Source organism: Talpa occidentalis, unplaced genomic scaffold, assembly GCF_014898055.3.
Source record: "Talpa occidentalis isolate TD23 unplaced genomic scaffold, MPIMG_talOcc4v2.1 talOcc4.16, whole genome shotgun sequence".
NCBI lineage: Eukaryota > Metazoa > Chordata > Mammalia > Eulipotyphla > Talpidae > Talpa > Talpa occidentalis.
Genome location: NW_023601653.1, coordinates 73812977 through 73832703, shown reverse-complemented (window position 1 = coordinate 73832703; position 19727 = coordinate 73812977). Strand labels below are relative to the sequence as shown.

Genomic DNA, 19727 nt, shown 5'->3' with positions numbered 1-19727 from the left:
AGACCGAAAGAATACTAAAATGCAAGTTAGAGGAGACAGAGAATTCAAGAACAGTTCACATATTTCTGGATTGAGCAACTAGGTGTGTGTTGCGCCAGCAAGGCACTAGGCAGGTCTTCTATGGATCCAGGTAGATGGGTAAAGGAGAAGTCCTGGAGCCCTCAGTTGCTTTTTCAGGCTTTTTTTTTTTTTAAAGATTTATTTATGCATACAAGAACTGGGGCACAGACCAGAGATGCGGGGGGTGAGAGGATTCACCAGAGACAGAGAGGAAAATAGAACAAGCAGATTGATTGAAATACACTGCTGAGGGGAGCAGCAGGTGAGTCGGGAGAGATCTGCTGTGCCATGTGGGTAGGTCCCTGGCTAAGGATCAAACTTGTGCTGCAGAGGTTGTGGGTTGCTTCATAGGCTGTGTCTTAACCCCTTGTGCCACAAGGGAGGCCCTTTTTCAGGCTTTAAATGATCTTTCTACACCATTTGTAGTGAGGCAACCAGGTCATCAACTCTCTATTTTCTGGGTACAGGAGTCCACAACTAGTTGTGAATTCAATTCATTCAACATCAAATATTTCATAAGTATTTGTTATTTGCTCAGTAGAAAACATGACAGTCTCTGTCCTCATGAAATCTAGGATATATTCTTTATATTTTACACAAAGACAGCATGCAAAGATCTAGCTGAATTCTAGATACAATACAGTTACCACGTTTTCTTTATGCAACTAAGAAACACTAAGAAACTAGAATAGTGTGTGATGAGACTTGGTAAATCCAAACTACTCAATGATCACTTGTTCTGAAAGGCTTCTAAAACTACCTTATAAACAATCTATTCTAAAATTCTTCCAGAGGGCCTCCCTGATGGCACAAGGGGATAAGCTCAGCACTATGAAGCTATCCACAGCCACTGCAGCAGGAGTTCGATACCTTGCCGACCAGGGAGCAACCCACACGGCGCAGCAGACCTCTCCTGTCTCACCAGCTGCTCCCCTCAGCAGTGTATTTCAGTCAGTCTGCCTGTTTTGTTCCCCACTCTACTCTGGTGACTACAAACGCAAACAGAGAGAGAGAGAGAGACAGAAAGACAGACAGACACCCCTCTGGCCTATACCCCAGTTCTTGTATGCATAAATAAACAAATCTTTAAACAAAAAAAAAATCTGCCAGAATCCAACATTAGATTCATCTGTCTATAAGTGTGTAACTAACTGTGCTGCCCAATGCAGTGCCCACTAGTCACAAGTGGCTACTTAAATTAACTTTCATAAGATGAACAATTCGGTTTGTCAGTAACACTACCAACATTTCAAATGTTTTAAAAAGGCACACGCGACTAGTGGCTACAGCAGTGGATGGTGAAGAGACAGACCATTTTTACCGCCACAGAAAGTACTTTGGACAGTACTGGTCTAAAGCTTTTGGTATTCACTTCCTTCCTCCCAGGAAAAAAGTTAAAATGACAGATGTTATTTTCCAGTCTCCTGAGAATTATCTGGGGCTTGACAACGCTAAGAGGGTCCATAAACTAGGCACCGTCAGCATCGCAAACACCACCACCACCACCACCCCAGCATCATTATCAGATCAGCTGATTTTTATTGTGTAATTACTATTCAAAGCACTTTATTGAAAGTTTTATAAGTAACATCTCATTTATCTTTCACAATAATCACGAGGTAGGATTGTTATTCGCATTTTACATGAGATGAGAAAATTGTTTGAGACAAAAACACTAATTCCTCCAAAGTTAAACAGGAAGTAATAGCAATCTGTGGAGTTTAAGCAAATTAATAATGTAACTATTTTTATCTTTAAGACAGCACAGCTAAGAAAAAGGAGGAGTTTTATCAGCACCTTACTTTAGCACTCAACCAGCCAGATGCAACTATTTTCAGATCCTTCTTGCCTTTGGGTTCTGCATATGCTACTCCTCTTCCCTCTGGTTGCATCCTTTTTATTTGGCCATATCCTACTTATCTTTAGGACCTCATCCTAGATCTTCCCACAACTCAGTTTAGTGTCATCCTATGAGCTGAGGTATGGAATCACTGAAGATCTTATCACAGCACACTACAAACTGCTGTTAACTTTTCTTCCTCTTCCACTAAAATGACACTCCCTAACAATAAGCAACCCTGTACCTTATTTCTCATGGAATCCATCTGGCTTAACCCAGGACTTGAAACACAAAAGGTATGCAATAAACGTTTGATAAATGAAGGAATAATGAGAACAAGATGCTTAAATAAAAAAATCATTTCACAAACATTCATACAACCAAATAAAAACATTACTTAACTTCACTTTTATGAAAATCTATTAAAAGCACAAATTAAAGGCTACACCGTCATCTAGTTGGTAACAAACAAAAAAATCAGTAATACATACTTAAATAATACTTAAAAACTAAAGTCAATGGAATGAGTACTCATGGGTCTGGGACTTGTTTTGGGGATAGTAAAAAAATTCTAAAGTTGATGGAGGTAAGGATGGTTGCACAACTTTGTGAATACAACTTTAAAAATTGAATTATATACTTTAAATGGAGGGATTGTAAAATACGCGATATAGCTACATTAAGCTATTAAAACTATGTCTGCAGGTAGTTAAATTAAGACAAATATTTAGCCTGTTTTTAAAAAAAAAGCCTAAAAGATAAAATTCTTGCTATATTAATGAAATTTTAAAAGTTAAATCCCATATTATTGCACAAAATTTCACTTGTTAGGAGAAACAAGACATCGGAAACAAGAGATGGCCTTCAGGAATAACTTGCCGGAACAGGGGAACAGCTATTTTCCCTCTGTACTTTTTTATACCTTCTGATTTGGGACATGTATTACCTATTTTTAAAAAAATAAGTATAAATAAGAGTAATAACCATCCTTACGACAAATATACACCCCCAGCTTGTCTACTTTGTTCTGAAAAGAATAATGAAATACATTTTTAAAAAATCAATCCAGAGGGCCTCCCGGGTGGCGCAAGGGGTTAAGCACAGCACTATGAAGCTATCGCAGTCTCAGCAGCACAAGTTCCATCCCTGGCCCGCCAGGGAGCTACCCACATAGCGCAGCAGACCTCTCTTGTCTCACCCACTGCTCCCCTTAGCAGTGTTTTCACTCAATCTGCCTGTTCTGCTCACCACTCTGGTGAATCCTCTCACCCTCCACACCTCTGACCTGTACCCCAGTTCTTGTATGCATAAATAAATAATCTTTTTTAAAAAAAAAATCAATCCAGAGAATCAGTTAAAAACTGATTCTTGTATCTCACATTAAAAAGCAGTTAGTCATTTCTCTGCTGTTAGACATCATAATAGAGCAATTTTTTCTCTTACCCAACAGGATGACACATCTTTAAACAAAGACATAGCTGATTATTCCCTCCTCCCTGAAAACTTCCTTTCATTCACGTCTAGTACCTCACGCTCCCCTCGTTTTCCTAAACCAAACACTTCTGATCAGTCTTCTGTGCTGGATTCCTCTTCATTTCCCTAGTGTATCAAGAAGGTAAATTCCATGAAGATAAAGATTTTTTTGTCAGCTTTAGTCACGGCTGTATCCCCTGTAGCTAAAAAAGTATCCAGAACCATACTCAATAAATAACTGTTGAATGAATAATTGAATGAATTAGTGTCCCAAGGCTCAGATGTTGAAGAGCCAGAGAATTAAATTATATTTTATGTAACCCATATGACAAATTTACTTCATTAGGTTTCTCTGAAATTTGAGAAACATTTTACTGATTATTATTTGATTAACCAAAATACTTCATTTCCTGACCTTTCTCCATGAATGTTCTTGACACAAATATGAGATACACACATGACAGCTCTTCAAACTACTTCCAAAAGCATAATGGTAGAGAAAGAGCAGTCATTACTATGAGAACCTTCACTATTGTTTCCAGTATTAATGTTGAATTAACAGACTGACATATTTATCAATGATTTTCAGTAATGAATTAAAAAAAAAAAAACCTGAGAGATTCAACAAGAATATCACTGTAAAGGCTAGTAAAAATCATTTCTTGAAATAAAAAAAGGACTATTTCTTCATACATAAGAAATTCTATTTGAAAGCTGCCAGTGAGATAGGGTCCCACATGGCGCGCAGAAGCAGTATACTTCGGTCCTTCTGCCTGCTCTGCTCCCCGCTCTGGCTCTGGTGAATTCTCTCGCCCTCTCGCGCTTCTGACTGTACCCAGTGCATGTATCAAACAAACAAGAAGCATGCCTCTATTCTAAACAGAGGTAGATCATTTCTCATACTTTCCTTCAAATCATCTGATTTCACTCCTACAATACAAAGACTCAGGTCCCACTGTCATATAAATGTCATTTTAGCAATATATAGATTCACTCAGTTATCTTAGTTCACCTCTGTCCCCATGTTACCCAACTAAATCAAAGTGTAATTTAAAGACCAAGGTGAATGTGAATTTTAATTTTTTCTTCTACATAACTAATCCCAAATCACAACTATTCATTGTACCAGTTTATAATCTGATCTGAGTGATTAAATCTTCCTTATAATTACAAATTGGACCACACCCTTTCTTGCTCAGGAGCTATTATAGCATCTGTTCCTTTAAGTTTCTTCAAGCAGAAATATTTGCTACAAGGTAATATCCTGCTCATTAAGTAGGCACGTGAAAAAAAGTCTAGGATCTGAAACTGACACACATGTATATTTCTCTCTTGGGTTACAGGAAAGCACTTCTCTGGCCATGCTCCCAAATACACTGAGTAAGTCCTGGGATCCCAAGTCACTGCTTAAATTCCATTTCATGACGGTTTCTCTTCCTCCATAAATGAATTATTGAGAACCATCCCTACTCCCATCCATTACATAATGCATGTCCATCACAGGACCTGTTTTCAGATCAAGAAATAGTTTAAATGACACTGATCAGTAAGGTCAAGGTACACTGTAACCTAATAGGGAGCAGGAATCCAGAAAAGATTTTGATTGAATGTGCTAAGTAGTGAAACATTAATGAGAACATTAAACACTGTTTAGTCTTACTAACATCTCGCTATGAAGTGAGACACGTGCCCCAAAATTTTATTAAAGAGCATTTTTAAAGCTTGACTCCAAGAATATAGCTCAGAAATTGGGGCGCCTACTGAAAAATAAATTCGTACATAGTTCACTTCATTTTTAAAGTGTCTAATAAAGGCATCTGCCACTGAAAAGCGATCTCTAACAACTGAGCACAAAATGTGCAAATGTCAAGGTCTAATGAAAAACAAACTGTAAGACACCTGTGCAACAGACATTTAAGTCTTTTTCATTTAATTAGCTACCAAAGAACTGTTAAAATTGTTCGTTTCATCCATCCAAAGCTGTCAACCACAACCACCTGCAACCATCCCTTAGAAAAGTGTCTTCCAAAGCAACCACCTGATTGTCAGGCCTTCTCTTAAGGGGCCAGGATAAGGCTGGTAATGCTCTAAAGGGATCTTTTAGGCACAGAAATAAAACGGGAAGATAACACCTTTAAGGACCTAAATGTAACGAGACCTGCTCGCCGAAGTAGTGGTGCCACAATGAAGTTGTCTTCACCCAAGATTTCACTCTTCTTGGGGATGAGACTCCAAATCCATCCACGCTCACAATCTCACCCAGCCGGAGCCAAAGACAGAGATGTCCTCCTTCCTTCCCGACCTCTCCCCACGCCGCCAGTTAGGGGGAAAAAAAAAAAAAGAAAATAGCCAAAGCCCTCGAGTGGAAAGGTGCGATCTGGTGCAACAGCTTCTCCAAATGGCTCCAAGGCAGCGGCCCCAGCTCGTCTCCTGGGAAATGCAACCCCAAGCCTGCACCCCCACTCACCATTTTACAGAAGGGAAAAAATCCTCATGTCGTTCAATATTTTCTATCAGCCACCTACACCCGCGGATCCACCGCGGCCGCACCCCAACCTCCTCGTGGCTCCCCGAGGTCTCCCTCTCGCCACCACCTCGCCCGCAACATCGCGCCCCGAGAACCTCCCGCCCCCCGCGCGCCCCGCGCCCCGCCCCACCCCCGCGCGGACCCCGCACCTACCCCTCGCCTCCCGCCCAACCCCGGGGGGCTGGGTGGAGCCCGCCGGGGGCAGCGGGGGACAGGGTGGGGTCGCCCCTCCCCGGACCGCCCATCCCCCCGGCGGGCGCGGAGGGGGAGGGGTCCCGAGCCTCACCTACCGCTCCGCCTCCCCGGGGGCGCCTGCCCTGCCCGCGCCCGGGCCGAGGGCGAGATCGGGCTGGAAAGGGCGAGCGCCGCAGCCTCCGCGGCCGGCGGGGAGCGCTGGATCCCGCGCGGCTTCCGAGCTGCCGCCTCCAGGGCCGGCTCACCCGCCTCGGGGCTGCCGCTGCCGCCTGGGCGCCGCCACCACTACCGCCGCCACGGCCCGGCCCGGCGCCCGCCGACGTCATCCCGCCCCGCCCCTGAGAGAGCCACCCAGCCCCGCCCCCGGCCCCTGGCCCGAGTCGCCGCGAGCTCCGCCCCGCCGACGTCATCGCGCCCCGCCCCCGGCCCCTGGCCCGAGTCGCCGCGAACTCCGCCCCGCTGACGTCACCTCGCCCCGCCCCCGGCCCCTGGCCCGAGACGCCGCGGCCCCGCCCCCCGACCCCGCTCGCTCTCCCGCAGGCCTCTGGCGGCGCGGGCGGCGGCGCCTTCCCGGGGAGGCTGAGTCAGGGCCGGGGAGCGGGAACGCCTCGACCGCCGGGCGTACCTCGGCGCCGCCGCGGAGTAACGGGCGCCGGCGTGCACACGTACACACTCGCACACACGCACACGCGCGGAGCGGGGCCCGGCCGGCTCGGGCAGGCGGCGGGGCGGCGTCTGTCCCCGCCCGCTCGCCGTAGGGCGCGGACGGCCGGGCGCCGGCAGCGGGGCGCCGGGGAGCGGAGCCGCGGCTCCCCCAGGCCTGGCCCCCTCCTGCGCGGAGCCCCGCTGCACCCGCCCCGGCGCCCGAGAGCGCCGCTCGAGAGTGGTCGGGGCTCGCGCGCGGCCGCAGTGGGCGGCCCCTGCCCGGGGAGGTGGGATGCGCGCCCCGACCCTGAGCCTTTGCCCCGCGCGGCCGCGGAGGGGGGAAGGGGTGCAGGCCTGCGGGCTGGCCCCGACCTGAGGGGGGCCGGGGGACCCGCGCCTGTGCAGTTGGTGCTTGGGGGTTCCCGGGGATGACGGCGTGGGCGGAAACGCAGGTTCGCAGTCGGTGCCTGCGACGCCCAGATTCTGTGCGGCGTTAACTCCCCCTCAGTCCTGCTCCTGCCAGGCGCGGCCACCGGTACCTTCTTTCAGGCGCCCCAGTTTTCTAGCCCTGAGCCGCAGGCGACTTTGGTGGGAGCTATGCGAGGAGGGTAACTGCATCCAGTGACTTCAGCGGGTCAGCCAGCTGGTCCTAGACCCAGAAGGAAGAGGGGTAGGAATCCTATTTATTCCCAGCTTTGACTTAGCCTTCCTTAAAATGATGTTAAATACCCTGCACTAGGAGTGGAGTCATTTTACCCCCCTCCACCACCACAATGACCCAGCGCACATTCCCTCCGAAGTCTACTAACATTTTACCGTCTCTGCTCAGTATTCATATCCATTCATTCACCAAATTCTGTGAAATTGAAATTAGCATCCTGCCCCAGCTCTCTGTTCCCTCCCGCATCACGATCTTTGGATCTCTGCAGTTCCCGGTCCTGCTGTACAGTCGCCCCCTTCAGTACATTCACCATATGGCTACCAGTTGTTAGACTGTGCTGCCTGAGAGCTAGATAGCTGCCAAACAGGCACCCTAAAATAGTTCAGTTTTTTGGACATCTCGGTATGTCCAAAGTCATCCTTTGTTCACTGTTTCTCAAGCTCTTTCCCGTCTAACTGCTGATAGACTCATCCTGTTAGTCCCCAGCAGTGTGGTGAAGAACAAGTACCCTGGGAGTTATATTTTTATAACCTCCATTCTGCCACTCTGTTTGTGTGACCTTGAATACACCACGTTATTTTCAGGTCCCATTTGTTGAACTGCAAAACAGAATATGAACTGGATGTTTGAGTTTCATCGTGTCCCTAAAAGGTGTGGAACTGGAGAGGTAATTAATACACAAGGTACTAAATTATACATACCAGGAATACTAACATCACAGATACTGATTTTTTTTTTCTTTTGCCATCCTACTGGTTTGTTTTTTCCTATTTTCTCTACCCAGATGCCATTTTTAAAACCTGCATTTAGGATTTTTGTTTATTAAAACTGGGTAACTGAACACATGCATTTTTTGCCTCTTCTTTGTAAGTTCACATGAAAAATAGAAATGGAAAGGAGGCTAGCAAAAGTTTTTTTTAATTTTACACCCAGAAAGTGAGTGCAATCTGATTGAAAAAGAGAAAATTATAATGTGGAATAAGGTGCATGGGGTGCTGCACCTTATTCTGCACCTACCTGCCAGAAGTGATTTAAAGAGACTGAAATTTACAGGGCCTGCCCTGGTGGCCCAGGCAGTTGAGCGCTGCACTGTGAAGCTGTCCGCAGCCTCTGCAGCGCCGGTTCTATCCCTGCCGGCCGGTGAGGGTCCCACATGGCATGGCAGACCTCTCCTGCCTCGCCTGCTGCTCCCCTCAGCAGTGTATTTCATCAGTCTACCTGTTCTGTTTCCCTCTCTGTCTCTGGTGAATCCGTTCACACACCCCCACCTCTGGCCTGTACCCTGGTTCTTGTAAAATAAATAAATCTTTTTTAAAAAAAGAGAGACTGAAATTTACAGAGTGAGTGAAAAGCACAGCAGAAAACCTGTAGACTAAATATAGACCTGTATATGGAACAGCAGAACAATTGCTATATGTCAAGTACAATAGCTAGGCAGTTATTGCACACTAAAAATCAAAAGTTCCCAATCTCTGGGGAGAGCTTGGGAAGCTAACTGAGATTTTAATGAGTAAGAAAAAACCGTTCTTCATTCTGGCACAATAGCAGGTTTCCTACCCATTCATCCTAGAGCTAAACAAGTTAGCCAGAGCCTCCAGTTCAAAAGATTTCTAATCAGCATTCCAACTGCCTCATCTTAAATACTAATGGGCCACCAAGGATTACTAGATATGTAAAGGAGGCCTCCAACATGAGGGCGGGAGTGGAGAGAAATTAATAGAAAATGTGACCATAGAGGAAACAGAAACTTCATAGAACTAGGAAAAAACACCTAATTCATATGCAAATTATATATCTAATAATGGCTTAATAGCCAAAAATATATAAAGAACCCCTACAACTCAACAGCAAAAAATAAACAACCATTAAAAAATGGACAGAGAAACTAGACATTTTGCCAAAGTAGTCATACAGATAGATGGTCAAGAAGTATAGTCAGCCACTGTAGTCATGCTCTAGATGCAAGACAATTCACGTCAGAGCCATAGGTCTCCCATTCAAGGACGCAGACTAAAGGCACAGTAGTTACCTGGGCTATATTTTTCTCGTGGTTGGAGGCCAGCACCCAAGCTCATCCACAAAAACGTTTGAGACTTCTGCTCAGATGTGTCACATGTCCTGTGTACCCACATTTCATTAACCAAAGCAAGTCATATGGAAAGAGCCACTATTGTGGTGTGAGGAAGGACACTCTTCCTGGAGCAGAGGAAAGTAGAAAAAAAAAGAGGGAGAATTGATATGTCCTTACCTTTAACAATCTTCCTTAAGGGCCTCCCTGGTGGCGCATGGAGTTAAGACACAACCTATGAAGCTATCCACAGCCACTGCAGTACCAGTTCCATCCCAGCCAGGGAGGTACCCGGATGGAGCAGCAGACCTCTCCTGACTTGCCTGCTGATCCCCTCAGCAGTGTATTTTAGTCTGCCTGTTCTGTTCCCTACTCTGTCTCTGGTGGATCCTCACACCCCCACACACACACCTCTAGCCTGTACCCCAGTTCTTGTACGCATAAATAAATCTTTTTTAAAAAAAAATAAAGAAACTTCCTTAAAATTGTTCATACCACTTCTGCCTATATCCCTAAGTAAAAGCTTAGTAGGTGGTCATTCTTGCTGAAGGGTAAATTGGATTGGAGATAGCCTTTATTCTGGATGGTCATTTACCCAGTTAAAATTATGAAATTCAATTACAAAAGGGGAAAATGGCTGTTGAGATCAATCTCTGCCACAAGCTCTTTTTAAAAATTATCAAAATTTAAAAACAGAAATATTGGATGCTTCTAAAGAGCAAGTGCAGTATAAGATAGCGCTGAAAAAACTACCTAAAATGCAGCACAGAAAGAGGAGATGAAAATATGACAGAAGTTACCAGAGTTAAGTTTGTTAACCTAATTTAAATCTATTGAGTCCCAGAAAGAGAATTGAGAGAATGCAGATGAGTCTATATTCATACAATCAATGAGGCCTTCCCAATCAGTAAAAGATCCACAGATCAGAAATCACTAAGAATACGAAGCAAGAGAAAAAGAAATCCAACCCAGAGACGTGCTAGTGAAACTGAGGCCATAAAGAATGAATAACACGTCTTAAAATCAGTTGTACGAATTTCCTACAACTATTGTAATAAAGTGTCACAAACTAGGTGCCTTAAAATAGCAAACATTTTTCTTTTTTTGGCCTCCTTTGTGGCACAACGGGTTAAGTCTCAGCCTATGAAGTAATCAGCAGCCACCACTGCAGTACAGTTCAATCCCCATCCCCAGCCAGGGAGCTACTCGCAAGGCGCAGCAGACCTCTCCTGTCACCCGCTGCTCCTCTCAGCAGTGTATTTCAGTAGGTCTGCCTGTTCTGTTCCCCACTCTCTCTCTGGTGAATCCTCTCACCCACCTCCTCCCCTGCACCTCTGGCTGACACACTCCAGCTCTTATATGCATAAATAAATAAAATAAAAATCCTTAAAAAAATAAGAGAAAGCAAAAACTTTTTGTCCCAGAGTTCTGGAGGCTAGAGGCCCAAATCAAATTATCAGCATGGCCTTGTTCCCTCTGAAACCTACAGAGGAGAATCCTTCCTTGTCTCTTCCTGGTTCCCACAGTTTGCCAGCAATTCTTGTCATTCCTTGGCTTGCAGCTAGAGCACTTCAATCTCTGCCGCCACCATCATATGACTTTTCCTCTCCTGTGTCTTTATAAGGACACCAATCATCTTGGACTAAGAATCCACCCTCCTCAAATATGACCTTATTGATTCTGCCTGCAATTACCCTATTTCAAAATAAGGCCACACGCTGAGTTGCTGAGAATCAGGACTTCAACATATCTTTTTGAGGAATACATTTCTACCCATAACATCAATTGGCTTACTTATAGATAGACACAGTAATTAGACTGCTTGCAGACTTATTAATACACAAGGGAAACTAGAATACAGTAGACTAATAACTAAGAAAAAATAAGTACTGAGAAAAAATAAGTACTATTTTAGAATTGTATTTATATTCTTTTTGTGTGTGTGTACATAGAACTAGGGTACAGGCCAGAGGGGCAGGGGGTGAGAGGATTCACCAGAGACAGAGTGGGGAGCAGAACAGGAGGATTCACTCTAATTCGCTACTAAGGGAGCAGTGGGGGAGACAGGAGAGGTCTGCTGCACCATATGTGGGTCAGTTCCCTGGCTGGGGATAGCACTCAGGCCACAGTGGTGATAGTGCTGAGACTTAATCCTGAGGCCACCAGAGAGGCCCCTATTTTAGGTTTGTGTACCTGTAACACTATTTTATAGGATTGAGGACAAAATAGAGACATTTTTAATAAAGAGAAGCATAGTTTATTACCAATTAATCTTCATTAAAGGAAAATTTAAATGATATTGCAGAAGAAAAAAAATCCTAGAAAAAGTTCTAAAAGACAGGGAGATGGTGATCAAAGAAGTGAGGGAATGTATGGTAGATCTAAGTACAGTATTCCCCCACCTTACCCATGGGAGATACATGTCCAGATACCCAGTAGACATTAGATACCTCAAACCATGGATGGTACCAAACCCTATATAATTTTTTTCCTATATGTATATATGTACCTTTGATAAAGTTTCATTTGTACATTAGGCACAAGAGAGACTAATAATAACTAATAATAAAATAGCATAATTAGGGCCTCCCTGGTGGTGCAGTGGTTGAGCGCTGGGTTGCGAAGCTGCCCGCGGCCTCTGCAGCGCCGGTTCGATCCCCGGCTGCTCCCTGGCCACCGGAGGAGGGTCCCACATGGCGTGCAAACCTCTCCTGCCGCCTGCTGCTCCCCTCAGCAGTGTACTTCGGTCCTTCTGCCTTCTCTGCTCCCCGCTCTGGCTCTGGTGAATTCTCTCACCCTCCCGTGCTTCTGACTATACCCAGTGCTTGTATGTATGCATGTATCAATCAATCAATCAATCAATCTTTAAAAAATAATAAATAATAAAATAAAATAGCATAATTATACTATACTGTAATGAAAGTTAATTGAATGTGATCTCTCCCTCCTTCAAAATATCTTATGATACATATTTTTATATCACTTTTGACCAAGTAAAACTAAAGTGAAACCACAGAGAAGGCAGGGACTAGTATAAACACTGTATGTTTATAACTTCCTAAAACTGATTCAAGAAGAACTTGTAAGCCATAATGTTCCCATTGATATAACAAAATTTAATTGACAGTAAAAGTTCTTCCATCAAAAAAATGGGGGGTGGGGAGGACAGTCCAGAGGGCTTTAGAGATCAATTCTACAAACTATTCAAACACAACTCATTCTAAACCTATTCCAACTACTCCAGATAAATTTGAGAGAGAAATGCTTCCACTCCAACTCATTTAGTGAAGTTAAATTAAATACTGATACTGGGCCTCCCCGGTGGCGCAGCGGTTGAGCGCTGGGTTGCGAAGCTGCCCGCGGCCTCTGCAGCACCGGTTCGATCCCCGGCTGCTCCCCGGCCACCGGAGGAGGGTCCCACATGGGGCGCAGACCTCTCCTGCCGCCCGCTGCTCCCCTCAGCAGTGTACTTCGGTCCTTCTGTCTGCTCTGCTCCCCGCTCTGGCTCTGGTGAATTCTCTCACCCTCCCGCGCTTCTGACTGTACCCAGTGCATGTATAAACAAAACAAACAAATAAATAAATAAATAACATGCCTCTATTTAAAAAAAATAAATAAAATAAAGTAAATACTGATACCAAAGTCAGACAAGAATAATATAAAACAATAAATTATAGAGCAATCATACTCATGAAGAAAGGTGCAAAGCAAACCAAATACAGCAATGTATTTAAAAAATAGTGGGTTCATTCAGGTGCACAAATGTGATTTAATATTAGGAGAACAAAATCATTGTCATTCACCACCTTAACAGACGATGGGTAACAACAATCATATCAATAAATGCAGAAAAAAAAATTGATGAAATTTGATGAAAATTGATGAATTATCATGAAAATGCTTAGCAAAACAATTATGGAGGAAAACATCTTTAGTCTAAGACAAAGCTATTTTTAACGCATATAGTAAACATAATCCTTAGAGGAAAAACATTAAAAAACATTCTCTTTAATGTCAGAAACAAGACAAAACTACTATTGTCTACCCTGCTGAACAGGCTCTATTGTCCTAACCGGCGTACTAACACAGGAAAAGAAATTTGTAAGGATCAAAATGGAAGAGACAAAACTGTGATTCTTCACAAATTATATAATTATCTCCTCTAGACTTTCTACATAAAAGAATCAACAGACTAAACATTAGACTTAATAAAGTAATTTAGTGATGTATCTAGATACAAGATAAATATAGAAAAATCAAATAAATGCTATACCCTGGTGAGAAAATATAATTTTAAAATGACAACCAAAGAAAAAGATATATAAATGACCCATAAACATATGAAAAGATGCTCAGCATCACTTATGATAAAAGAAATGTAAATTAAGAGTACAGTGAAATTTCATTTCTCATCAGATTGGCAAAATTCAAAAGCTCAACAACACACTGTTGGTTTGGCAGTGAGGTAAAAGGCAGAAGACCAGGTACAGTTCTATGGACTGATACAAAGTGATTTATAGCATATAATGTTAAAGGGAAAGGAAAAAATATAATCTTAAATGTTAAAAAGTATAACGCATGTGCCTTTTTGTGTAAGAAGTTAAGGAAGTATTTGCTTATTTCCTCAAAACAAAACCCAGAAAGAATAAACCATACATTAAGTGATTCATATACTAATCTACTAGGGCTTCCAAAAAACACCACAGCCTGGGCAACTTAAATAACAGATATTATATCTCATAGTTCTGCAGGCTAGAAGTTCAAGTTCAAGGTGACTTTTTCCCACTGTACATGAGCAAGGCAAGGTGGGGAAATACTCTGGTGTCCCTCCTTCTACTTATAAGTCTTTTTTTTTTTTAAGATTTATTTTATCTATACAAGAGCTGGGGTACAGGCCAGAGGCACGGGATGGTGAGAGGATTCACCAGAGACAGAGAAGGAAGCAGAACAGGCAGATGGAACGAAAACACTGCTGAGGGGAGCAGCGCACAAGACAGGAGAGGTCTGCTGTGCCATGTGGGTATCTCCCTGGCCAGCGGGAATTGAACCCATGCGGAAAGCTTCACAGTGCTGCGCTCAACCGGCTGCACCACCAGATATTCTGGTTTCTCTTCAGATTGTATAAATCTTTCACCTTTTATTTATAAGGTCTCAGTCTGATCATCGCATTTAACTTAATCACCTTTCTAAAATCCCAGTCTCTGCACGGAGTCACATGGGAGGTTAGGACTTCCACATATGAAATTTGGGGAAGCACAATCCAATCCATTGCCATTCCCTCTGGGGACTGTATGGATAGGGATGTTCTTGAGATTTCTCCAAGCATATCTTTTTATCAAGTTTTAGTTACATATGTTTTCAGTAGTTTTAGATGCAATTCAAAAACAATGAAGTAAATGAGCCCAGTGGTATGAAATTGATAACATGACCACCGTGAACAGAATTTCATTCAAGTCACTTTTCAACATAGCATTCTGACTGTACATCCTTAGTGGTAGATAGTCGAAAAACAACAAAGAAATTTTGAAAGCTACTTAGATTTGTTGGTTGTAACATCATGAAATAGGATTTAACTCATATATGGAATAAAAAGAAACAAAGCAAATGAATACACAAAACAATAAAAAAAATCAGATCCTTAGACTGTGACAACAGATGGTGGATACCACAGAGGGTGGACTTGGGAGGGGGTCAGTTGCATAGTGGGGAATGGTATTAGACCTTTGGTGGTAGGTCTGGTGTAGTATACACATTTATCAATGTGTGAAGTTGTACTGTTACAGTATTATAGTATACTAAAACCGTTACAGTATTATAAACCCATGGTACTTATATTAAAAAAAAAAAAAGGTAAGCATCTAAATATTCAGTTTCCTTGCCCTCTAAATGGCATTGCTCAAGTTTTACATTAATTCCCTGTGTTCTCCAACAGTATCAAGCTGTTTAGTGGTAACTGACTTGATAACACATCCTTCATGGTCTGCTTTCATTCCTGTCTCACGTTCCTATTACTCTACTGGTTTTCTGGGATCACTCCCCAAATAAGCTGCTTGTTCTGTCTCAGAGTGTTTCTGGTAAAACCCAAAATGAATCTAGGTCCAAATGGAAATGTCAGATATGCAGTTAGGTGTGAATTTTGGGATTCAGAGGAAAGATTCAGGTAATTTGTGAGTCAGCAGCAAAAAAATAATTATAATAATAATTGTTCTGGTTATCTATTGTAGCCAGATAGATTTCCCTAAAATTTAGTGGCTGAAAACCACTACTCTTTTTTTGTAGCTCTCAATTTTGTGTATCAGAAGCTGGAGCCTGTCTCAACTGGGCAAGTCTTGTGTTCCACATGGTGTCACCTCATGTCGCTCACCCCATGGTATTCAGTTGCCAGATAAGCTTTAATCCCACACAGCATGCAAAGTTTTGAGCCAAGATGAGAGCACCAAAGGTGTGAATGGGGGTGAATCCAGCAATGGAACACTCAGTGTTTGGAAAACAGTGAGATGAGTAAGAAGGAGCAACAGAAACCCAGGACTGTCATGTGCTTTTGATAAAAAAGATGAAAATTAAGTATTGACATTGAATTTAGTGATGCAAACATCATTGGGGACCTTGAAAAGAGCATATTTTCAGAGAGTTGAGCTGCAAGTTGGATTGATTGGTTCAAGAGAAATGGGATAGGTGAAAATATAGACTCTGAGGATTGACAGTTCTTCAGAGAATTTCTGTTATAAGTAGGAGTGGTGAGATGCAGAGGGAGCTGAGGGAATATGAAATTGACTTATATTGCCATGTACCTTTTTCCTATTTCCAAATTTCATTTGACATCATCCACTTGTGGTCATGTCTGGTTTTACACATGAAGTGAAGAAGACATACTGATCTGTATAATGGTTTTAGATTTGCCTTTATCACCCATTTTATTTACATAAAAATAAACTGACTTTATTTCTTAAAGCTTTTTTTTAAGATTTATGTATTTATTTATTTATACATACAAGAACTGGGGTATAAGCCAGAGGTGTGGGGTGGGGGTGAAAGGATTCACCAGAGAGAGTGGGGAGCAGAACAGGCAGACTGAGTGAAGTACACTGCTGAGGGGAGCAGGTGGGCAAAAGAGGAGAGGTCTGCTGTGCCTTGTAGGTTAGCTCCCTGGCAGGCCGGGGATCAAACTTGTGCTGCAGTGGCTGATGATACTTGGTAGTACTGTGTCTTTAACCACTGCATCACCAGGGAAGCTCCTTTTAAAGCATTTTAAATGTAAAAATCATAGAAAGGAATATAAGAATGGTTTTTGGTCAGTGTTTAGTCATACACAATGCCCTTTTGTATTTGAAGTTTTTCATGCGTGATAAATGTCCATATTGTGTAGGTGAAAAAGAATTTGCCACAGTAAGTTTTACAGTTGCTTTATGTCAAATTACAGAACCACAAATACTGGAAGGCAGATAGCAAACTAATGATAGGTAAGGACTCTGAAGTTAGACTGCCTGGATCATAGAATGACTTCACCTCTCCATGCTTCAATTTCCTCATGTAAAGTGGAGATAATAATAGTAAACTACCTCATAACATTATTATAAGGATTCAATGGGAAAATGCATGTGATGTGCTTACACCAGTAAGCACTGACTTAGCATGTAGTAAGTACTTGGTAAGATTAGCTACTATTATGACAGGCCAGTGAATCAGGAATGTTTTCCACTGTGAGAGAAGACCTGACTCTCAGTGGTTTGAAAAGAAGGGTTTGTTTCTCCCCCCTGGCAGGCACCCCAGAGGTAGGTGGTTGCTATAATTGGTTCATTTCTACAATGTCAGGGCTTGGCTCCTCTTCCGTTCCCTCAGACTTTCCCCAGTTGTTGCAATTACCACCACCATCACATTCTCAAACAGGCATTCAAGGGCAGAAAGTAGGGGCTAGGAGGGGCACCCTTTTTTCCTCCTGTGTCTATTATTAGAAAGGAAACCACCTCCCCATTCTCTCTTCCCAGGTTTTGTTGTTTCCTGAGATTGTCTTAGTGTGAGAAAGCCCCCTGGCCAAGAAATGGAGGTGCAGACAGTTGGGGGCTGTGTCTTTCTAAGCAGCTGGTGTCGGGGCAGGGGTGCAGTGAGGCTGCAGCTGGCTGCCACAGCTGTAGGGAAGGGATCTGTAATATGCCTACCCCTAAATCTGCTCTTCCCACATCTTCCCCAGCTCAGCCAATGGTTCCTTAATCCTCCCAGTCACTCAGATCAAAAATTAAGAGTCCTTAATTCCTCTTTCTTGCACCTCACATTTAACTAGTTAATAAATCGTCAGATTTACCTTCAGATTATGTCCAGAATCCAAGCACTCTTATCATCCCATTACTGCCATGCTGCCCCACTCCACCGTTGTTTCTTAATAGGTTATTTCAATGCTTTCTTCACTGTCTCGGTTTTCTCCTCCACCCCCTTCCTATTGAAAGCTACATCATGTCACCTGTGTGCTCAAAACCCTCAACAACTTCTAATCTCACTCAGAGTAAAATCCGAATTCCTATAATAGCCTGCAAGATTTGGTCTCCTCTTTGACTTTTTGACCTCATGTGCTACTCTCTTTCTGCTCCATTTGCACTGAGTTTCCTCTTCCTCGGAACTGCCAGGCTTGCTCCCATTAGAAACCTGCCCTTCCTCCAGATAGCCTCGAGGCTTGCTCCCTTTATTTCTTAAGGCTTTAGGTGTCACTATCTCTAAAGCTTTCCCTGAGCTCCAATACAGAACAGCCATCTCCCCATGTACTTCCTGCCCTGCTTACCTTGTATTATTTTTCTCCACCCGGTATACTACATGTGTGTATTTATTGATATATATATGTGTATGCTTGTTTATTTTAAATCTCCCCTTCTGTAAGTTCTATGAAGGCAGAAACTACACCCCCCACACACACACTCAATGTTACCCCTAATACTTGTAACACAGTAGGCACTTGGAAAAAATATCTTGAATGAATAAATGAATAAACAAACACTAGAGGACATTGCATTGCTTCAAACTTGCTGTGTACAAAGCTTTGTACAAATTCCTTACATATTAATGATTAATTTCTTTGTATGTATTCCCAAAATGAGATTATTGAATATGAAGGTAAAGACACTTCTTTGATTTATCATAAAAATTATCAAATTATTTTCCAAAGCAATGAAATAGAGGGTATGCTTTTCCACAAATTTGCTAGGAGAGACTAGCAAAATTGATTATTTTTCCATATTTATTTTTAACTTATCAATGTACTTTTAAATAATTTGTAGTATAGTAGAAATAGTGGTCTAACATAAAACTGTACTTTAAAAAATTAAAATCCAGGGTTCTCCCTGGTGGCGCAGGGGTTAAAGACACAGCACTATCAAGCTATCTCCAGCCACTGGACATGAGTTTGTCCCCCAGTCAAGGAGTTGACCCACATGGCGCAGCAGACCTCTCTTGTCTGGCCCACTGCTCCCCTCAGGAGTGTATTTCAGTACATCTGCCTGTTCTGCTCCCCACTCTGTCTCTGATGAATTCTCTCACCCTCCCACCTCTGGCCTACACCCCAGTACTTGTATCTATAAATAAATAAATCTTTTTTTTTTTTTTTTTTTGTGGGACCCCCTTTCCGGTGGCCGGGGAATGAACCTGCACTGCAGAGGCTGCAGGCAGCCTTGCAGCCCAGCGCTCAACCGTTGCGCCACCAGGGGAGGCCCATAAATAAATCTTTTAAAAAAAATTAAAATCCAGTTGCATTGAATTTTGTTTATCCTCTGACCTACCCTTTACTTACCATAATTAAAAATGAAGTTGTTAACTACTCTACACACTGCTTCTGCTTCTCCTTCATTAAATATCATACTGGCCTCCCAAGTTCAGGATTCTAATCCTGTTAGCTTTTATCTATTTTATAGAATTCTCATACTACAGGGAAAGGCAGTTTTTTTTTTCTTCCTCAATGATTAATCTTTGTGAAAAAGACCAGGTGAGTCCTCATGATGTTTTTTTGTATTGAATTAAAACAAATTATTGATTTTATTTAATATAAATTGCTTACTTCACAGTCATTACAAAAGAGTATTAGTGTCCAATGAAAGTAAAAGCTTATAGTTTGGTGTTTTTTTTTTTAAAAGCATATAGTTTTTTTTTTCCTTAGCCAAAAGGGTTTGCTGCTCAGATTTCAGAATCTGGATTTTGCACAAGTAAAAATAAGTCGATGGAAAAAAAATTATAAATGCACATCAACCCACTTCTGTATAAATATGCTTTGAATTTTAGA

At 42.6% G+C, this 19727-nt stretch overlaps 1 protein-coding gene across 7 annotated transcripts in view; it reads right to left on the bottom strand.

Moving 5' to 3' along the window:
* The window catches only part of ERC1 (ELKS/RAB6-interacting/CAST family member 1), a 302352-nt gene extending 296087 nt beyond the window's left edge, over window positions 1–6265 (bottom strand). For 4 of the 7 annotated variants that reach the window (XM_037514599.2, XM_054696561.1, XM_054696563.1 and 1 more), the window contains exon 1: window positions 6187–6264. The gene's annotated coding sequence lies outside the window, so the exon portion shown is untranslated. Of the gene's footprint in view, window positions 1–6186 lie in introns of all 7 variants that reach the window. The other 3 variants (XR_008552294.1, XM_037514597.2, XM_054696560.1) reach the window with 2 other exon arrangements.
* Window positions 6266–19727: the final 13462 nt, after the last annotated feature.